Raw genomic sequence first — 7928 nt, forward strand, 5'->3', positions numbered from 1 at the left:
CAATGTGGTTTTGTACGCATTTCAATAATTCCTTCATTTTTTGTGATGATGCTTTACATGTTTATCGCTTTCATCACCGACATGCTAAATACAACAATATACAAAGGTTACATCATGCTTAATAAAGATAATTTTTGGTCGAACCGGCCTTAGGTTCCTTAAATTAACTTTAAAGAAAAGTTACCACCTACAAGTTGTAATTTCAATGTTCTAAATGCATGATCCAACCAACTTAGTGTCATGATTAGTATTTAACGAAAACGATCCTTGCCTTGTATTCGAATGTACTTTTAAAGCTTGCAAAATAAGTGGTTCGTTCCTGTGCCCGAATCTCACACATTCGGTTTCTAAGATTCAATTCCTTGTCCAAAAGAGTCAATTTTGGTCCTTCCAAACCGGACCCTTAAACTGTTTGGTGGTGACTCCTTGAAAATTCAAAATCTCAAAACCCACAGGGATTGGCCTATACTTAAAATAAACCCCTCTACAATACTCAATGTGAATTTTGGATCAATTTAATTGCCACACAAATAGTAAGTGATTTAAGTGCATAAAGGAAATGAGGGGCAATCTGAAAGAAATAATGCCCTTGGTCCAACTATGCATTTAATGCTAAGTCTAAGAAATGCGGTTCAGTATTAATTAAGAAGTTAATAATTCAGTCCGATCAAGTGAACTGAATGCCTAGCTAGAGGCCGCTTCAGTTCAAGTGAAATTAATAATATTAATCCACAACTTACTCTTGATTGAACTCGTAGGGTCACACAAATAGTACGTGAACGGATCAAGTATTTAAGTGAATATATTATTCATTAAGTACTCCATTAATGAACATTCAGAAATGATGGATCTCGATTCTAGTGGGAGCTGAAATTGTCAAAAGGCAAAATAAAGAATACTCCGGAAATGATGATATTGCCGGAAACAGAAATATGGTTCATGACGGAAATATAAATATTATCCAAGACGTAGATGTTGCCGGAAACAGAAACATGGCTTGTATCGGAAAATATTATCGGAAATAGAAATATTACCGGAATCAGAAATATTGCCGGAAACGGAAATATTACCGGAATTGGAAATATTGTCGAAAAAGGAAATTATTTCCCGAATCGGAAATATTAACGAAAACATAAATATTAGTTCGAAACGGAAATGAATCCCGGAATCGAAAAACGAATCAGAAGCTCGACGAGCGACAAGCCAGCAAGCGAGCCGGCCCATCGCTCGAAAAGCAAGGCAACACCATGGGCCGCGCCCTGCAAGCAAGGCAGCAGCACCATGGGCCGCGCCAAGTTGCAAGCAAGGCATCAGCTCATGGGTCGCGCCAAGCTGCGCGCAAGGCAGCAACCATGGGCCATGCCAAGCCTACGGCAAGGCAGCAGCTCATGGGCCGCGCCCAACCAGCAAGCACGACTGCAGGCCTGCCGAGGCAAGGGCCACAGCGCACTGGGCTGAGGCAGCACGCACACCAACGTAGCCTATTGTGGCTGCGTTGGGTTGTTTCATCTGGGCTCCAAGAAAGGTCTGATTGATTAATTTCCAAGTAAACTTGGATTAATTATTCCTAGTCCTACTTGAATTCAATTAATTGAGAGTTTAATTAATGTTGCAATTCTAATTGAATAAGAATTTCAATCCTAGTAGGGTTGGTAATTGATATGTGTGTTTTATATAGAGTTTTTACCCTCGTCCCTTAGTACTTTTTGATCTCAAATGAGCTCTTCGGAGCGATTTTTAGTACTAATGTGCTCCTTGTAGTGTGTTTGTAGTTTCAGGTTCATCATTGTAGGAATTTGCATATTTTTGTGCATTTCCTACTCATTTGAATCAATACAAGAGATTATGTATTTTCGAGAGCACAAACATTAAGTTTGAAGAGTTTTGAAGCAAAGCGAATAACGAAGGAAGTACAAAAATGACTATAGTCCACTATTTTAAGAATAACTACAACTCCAAATGATGTAATTCCAATTGGGTTGGATTCTAGACTTCAATATCTTTCCAACATGTGGTCACTCGCCTAATTCCGACGAATAACGAAGGAGATATGACGTTTTGAAGATAGAGGATCGTGCAGTTTCAACACGCGCCCGATCGGGCGGTCATTCTGGGCGCTGTTCTGGGCATTTTGCAACCGCTGACCGGGCGGAATCTCGCCCGATCGGGCCGACTATCGAGCACATCGCCCGATCGGGCGAAGCGTCGCCCGATCGGGCGACGCCAACCTCCAGCGTATTTCGCGAGTTTTTATTTCTGATTTTGGGCTCTATTTTGGGCAAACTATAAATACTAGCCCCTTATATTTTTACTGACATATTTTATCTAGTTTTCTAATTACTTAGTCTATTTTAGTTCTCTCTATTTTCTCCAAACACTTAGCTTTAATTTTAATCAAAGATTCAAGCTTTATTATTCCATTGTCCTTTAATTCGGTATTATTTCTTGCTCTAATTTAATTCATTGCTTTAATCATGTTTTCCATTATGTTAATTGCGTTGTTATTTATTATCATGAGTGAGTAGTTTAATTTCTAGGGTTTAGGGGATCCATGAATGCATGATTGGGATTATATGTGGACTTGATTATGGATTGATTGATTATAATTTCTATAGCTTATTCTTATTGCTCGTCAATTCTGTTCGGCCGGACTATTTTGATTTGAGTTTGATTAACCTTAGGTTATGCGCCGAGAGGTATAAATCTGATGTTTTTGGTCTGTGGCTATTAGATAGGAATTATTTCTAGTACGTAGCGAGAGCCCACTAGTTGTTCTATCCTAAGAAATTCATAAGATTCGAGAGATGCATGTTTTCCTAGTTATGATTGTTAATTGATTGTTATTTTCCGTTTTCCAATCCCGATCTGTATTTATGGTGAACCGCTGCCCTAGATTCCCTTAATATTGTTAATTTTCGGCTTAATTATTTGCTTTAGTTTAATACACAAACCAATCCAATTCTTGTTACCAGTAGTCTTGATTTGTCTTTTGATTGTGAAAAGAACACTGTTTCCCTGTGGATACGATCCTGACTTCCCTTGCTACCTAGCTAGTGATTTTAGGTTTATCTTTGATTAGGTGATACGACTTTAGCCTGTCAAATTTTGGCGCCGTTGCCGGGGAAACGGTTTTATTTTCTGTTATTAATTGTTTTTCTAGATTATTGTTTGTTACTTCTCAAGGGACTCCCGTTCCTTGAGATCGGATCTCACGACTGTTTTCTAGTTTTTGTTTGTTTATGCCCAGGACTGTCCATACCAGCGATCTGACTTCGTTCGATCCTGAACCTTAACGGACCTTCCGTAGACGACGTAGATTCGTTGAACAGTTGAGAGACCATTCAGAGATGGGTGACCAAGCACCACCACCGCCACCCCCACTTGTGCCAAGGCTTACAGACTATTCTAAACCAAGTCTGTCTATGCTTCCCAAGGCAATCATGCCTTCCATTACGGTCGAGAATTTTAAGATCGAACCCCAGCTGATAAACATGATCGAGAGACACCAATTCGGTGGGGAAAAGGGGGAAGATCCTAATCTCCATATTCAGTCTTTTATTCAGTATTGTGCCACCATTAAGAAGAAAACTTTAACACCGGAGCAGACTATGGAGATACTCTTTCCATTTTCATTGAGTGGGAAAGCAAAGCTATGGATTAACAGTCTCAACCGCGCAGCTATGAAAATCACCGATTGGAATTCCTTGGCCCTTGCGTTCTATGTTAAATATTTCCCACCTGAGAAGACAGCTCGTCTAAGGTGTCAGATATTAGGTATCTCTCAACAAGCAGATGAGAGTTTGTTCGAGGTTTGGGAGAGATTCAAGGACCTGCAAAGAGAGTGCCTGCACCATGGTTTGGATGACTGGTTCCTGGTTCAGCAGTTCTATAATGGTCTGGGTAATGAGTCTAGGTGTCTTTTAGATTCAGCTGCCAGTGGGAGATTTATGCAACTGGAGGTGCCTAGAGCTTTGGAGGTGATTGAGGAGATGGCCATCCATAGTGCCCAATATGGGAATCCTAGAGGTTTTGCCGACCGGGGTGTTAAGCATGAGATGAATTCTATTGAACAACTTACTGCTCAGCTAACTGCCCTACATCACAAGCTAGATAATATACAGATCGCATCCTCCCAATCCACCCAACATGCTAGTGTCGCTGCAATGAGTGCCCAATCTGCCAATGTCTGTAATAGTTGTGGGATGCAAGGCCATTATGCACAGAAATGCCAGAGCTCTATCATCGAACAATGCAATGCATTCCAGTCCTACAAGCAGAACAATCCGTACTCCAACTCTTACAATGAGGGGTATAAAAACAACCCCCTACTATCATATAGGAGTACTAATGTCCAGAACCCCCATCAGATTCAACACCCTCCACCACCACAACAATAGTACCAACCGCCACCACAACAGTCATACCAACCGCGGAGTAACTACAACCCGCAGCCTAGTGGACCACCTGGTTTTCCTCCACAACCTCAACCCACACATCCTGATCCCATGCTTGTAGAGATGAGGAATATGATGTTGGAATTGCAGAGATCTCTGAGCGAAAAGGATGCCAAAATCGATGCCCTCATTGCTCATAACAAGATCATGGATAAATAGTTGGCACAAATGGCTACTACTCTTGCAGGGAGACCCAAAGGTCAACTCCCTTCACAGCCTGTGACCAGAGAGTCTGTAAATGCTGTCACTTTGCGGAGTGGATATGAGTATGATGGGCCGCCTATGATTATTTAAGAAGATGCTGAAGTACTTGTCAGTGATGCTGTGCCAGAGGAAGGTGAGAAAGTGGTCAAGGAGAAGGAGGCTAGCACGAGGGTTGAGAAGAAAGTTGAGATACAAGTTCCACCTATCAAACTTCCCTTCCCTCACCGCCAGCTAAAGAACAAGCTAGACAAGCAGTTTGGTAAGTTCTTAGAAGTGGTAAAAAATCTGCAGGTAACAGTCCCTTTCACTGAATTAATTACTCAAGTACCTGCATATGCTAAATACATGAAAGACATCTTGACTAGGAAGAGAGCATTTAGTGAGGTGGAGACTGTTGCATTCACTGAAGAGTGCAGTGCCTTACTACAAAATAAGTCTCCACCCAAGTTGAAGGACCCCGAGAGTTTCTCTATCCTGTGTAATATTGGCAACCTTTTTATTGACAAAGCCTTATGTGATTTAGGTGCCAGTGTTAGTGTCATGCCCCTGTCTGTATGTACTAAGTTGAACATGGGTGATTTAAAAGTTACCAACATAACTCTGCAAATGGCTGATAGATCTGTAAAATACCCCCTAGGTGTTTTAGAAGATGTGCCTGTTAGAGTAGGTAAATTTTTTATTCCTGTTGATTTTGTTGTGCTGGATATGGAAGAGGATAGGCAGATTCCTATTATTTTAGGTCGACCTTTCCTACACACTGCAGGGGCAGTCATAGATGTGAAAAATGGCAAGCTGACCTTGAATGTGGGGGATGACAAGGTTACTTTCAATTTAACCCATGTTACTAAGAGCCCTATGGTAGAGGAGTCATGTTTTGGAGTCAATGTTTCTAATGATTATTTTAACACTGAATTGACTCATACTAACTCTAATAACTCCTCGGAAAAAGCGCATGTTTTAAATTGTTTTGCAGGTGGAGGCGATCGGAGTATGAACTCTTTGGCATGGGTTGGAAAGGAAGCACGATTTGATGATGCTGAGACCCGAAAGGCCGAAAGCTTGGTGAACGGTGGGCACCGCATTCATGATAGGGGTCGTGATCTGTCACTTCCAGCACGACATAGCTCATCCAAGGCATTTGAATTGACACCAGATGGCACCATCTTTGGTGCCCCCATTCGATGAGTTGTCGTGGTTCTCATCCCCTTCCTTTCGTTGTCTGCACACAAACTAAGATTGTGTAATGGGGACATTGCATCAATCTAATAGGGGATGAGTATTTCACTATCCGTTTGTTGCTTTTCGTAGTGTATTTTTCGCTTCCGTTTGTGTGTTTTAGTATAATTTTTAAGCAAGTGTGTGTTTCATTGTAGTTTTTGGTGTTAGAGAGGTGAGAAGAGGGTATTTTACGGTTTGGAAGTTTAATGCTGTGCAGGTCTAAGGCTCCAAGTTCGAAAAAGTTGAATTCAAGCTGAAACGGAGTAGTCTGCGTTTCGCTCGATCCGGATCGGGCGAGGAGCGCCCGATCAGGCGCGTGTCGATTCAAGGAAAATGTTGGAAAATCGCCCGAACGGGCGACGGTTGCCCGATCGAATCAAAGGCGAGTCAAATGCCCGATCGGGCGGTTGGTGATGACGTTAGTTCGAGGGTTTGAGATGATTCTGGGTTGGAAATAGTCGAAGAAAATGGGCATTGCATTTCGCCCGATCCGGATCGGGCGAGGAGCGCCCGATCGCGCCCGCACAGATTCAACGAAAAGGTTCAAATTTCGCCCGATCGGGCGATCTGCTGCCCAATCGGGCGATCTGCTGCCCTATCGGGCGATCTGCTGCCCGATCGGGCGATTTGCGAATCAGCGACAAATAAGCCACGGGTTGCTCACTTTCCTCATGATACCCCTTGAGCCAATGAGGACATTGTCTGATTTAGCTTGGGGGTGTTTCACTCACTTGTACATATTAGGTATGTTTTTTCCTTTTATTTTTGCATTTACTTATTTTTGTGTGTTTATTTTGGTGTGTTTAATGTTTTCTAGAGTAGTTTATTGCTTTGCAAAAAAAAAAAAAATTACAAAAATACGTTCTGATAAGTACAAAATCATGCTTTCCTGTGCCTCTTGATTGGAAATTGTTTTGATTCTTGGTATTTGATGATGGGCAATGTAGATGTGTTAGCCATGATTTGAGATTCGACTACTTTGATGTCTTAACATGAGTCAACTCTGACTAACTATTTGTGGACTTGGTGCTTGACTAGTTGACTTGGTTAGGATGTGTGATAGCTTCCTGGTGTGTCATTGATTTTGAGTATTGATTTACAACTATTAGTAGTGTTTTATGACTCATATACATGCACATTGTGGAGGACGAAGGCATTTTTCTGTTTAGGTAGCCTTCAGATGAATCTAGATACATTTGTTCCCTCCTTTTCTACCCATGTTGTTGCTTGTGCCCCTTTATTCGGTAACTAGCCACATTACAAGCCTGTAAAACCCCATTGGTTACTAGTCCCAAGCCTAGCTTGGGGGAGCTAATAGTAGTGAGGTGAGGGAGTTGTAATGTGCTACATTTTGAGCACAAAGTGGGTATTAAAAAAGGAGTTCGTCTTATCATGTTTGTTGTTGAAAATGAGTTGAAAATGAAAAGAGATGAAAGAACAAAACAAATGTGAAGGTTTCTAAAAGAAAGAAAAAAAAGAGAGATTGAAAAGGAAAAGAAAGAGAAAATTTTATTACTCTCATAAAAAAGTTCAAAGTATTGTTTCAATCAAGTTTTGCAAATTCATATCCTTATGAGTGATTGGTTACAATTGTGGAAAAAAGGCAAGAAAGTATGGTGTTGGCTATTTGTTGTTTTGTCATGTGTTGAGTGGGAAAGTTATGGTCATTATATCGGTTGATCATGGTTGTTTTTAGGATTTATGCTCCCCAAAGCCAAGGCTTTAAAGCTCACATTATACCCAAACTTACCGCACCCTTACCTAAGCCTAACATTACAAGCTTTGAAGACCTTCCGACCTTTGTGCATAGAGTCGTACTTATGTGAAAATAGTTGTTTTTCTAGACACACGAGTGTTGTGAGTTTGGGAGGGCATTGTTCACTTATATGTTGGGAGGAGAGCGAACGGGTACATCTTTTATCCGCCACATAAATGAGTGACGAGTGTGTGAGCACTAGTCTTGATTTCCATTGTGCACTTGTGGTTTGCTTTGCATGACGATTGTTAGGGAGGATTTTTGTGGTTGGGTGGATTTGATTGGTTGACATTGAT

At 41.3% G+C, this 7928-nt stretch overlaps 1 non-coding gene across 1 annotated transcript; it reads right to left on the reverse strand.

Annotated features, from left to right (window-relative positions):
- Positions 1–3752: 3752 nt before the first annotated feature.
- LOC130466572 (small nucleolar RNA R71) lies at positions 3753–3859 on the reverse strand. Its single transcript, XR_008926769.1, has one exon. It is a non-coding gene; the product is annotated as a small nucleolar RNA R71 (small nucleolar RNA).
- Between the last annotated feature and the right edge of the window lie 4069 nt (positions 3860–7928).

Source organism: Spinacia oleracea, chromosome 1 (genome assembly GCF_020520425.1).
Source record: "Spinacia oleracea cultivar Varoflay chromosome 1, BTI_SOV_V1, whole genome shotgun sequence".
Taxonomy (NCBI): domain Eukaryota; kingdom Viridiplantae; phylum Streptophyta; class Magnoliopsida; order Caryophyllales; family Amaranthaceae; genus Spinacia; species Spinacia oleracea.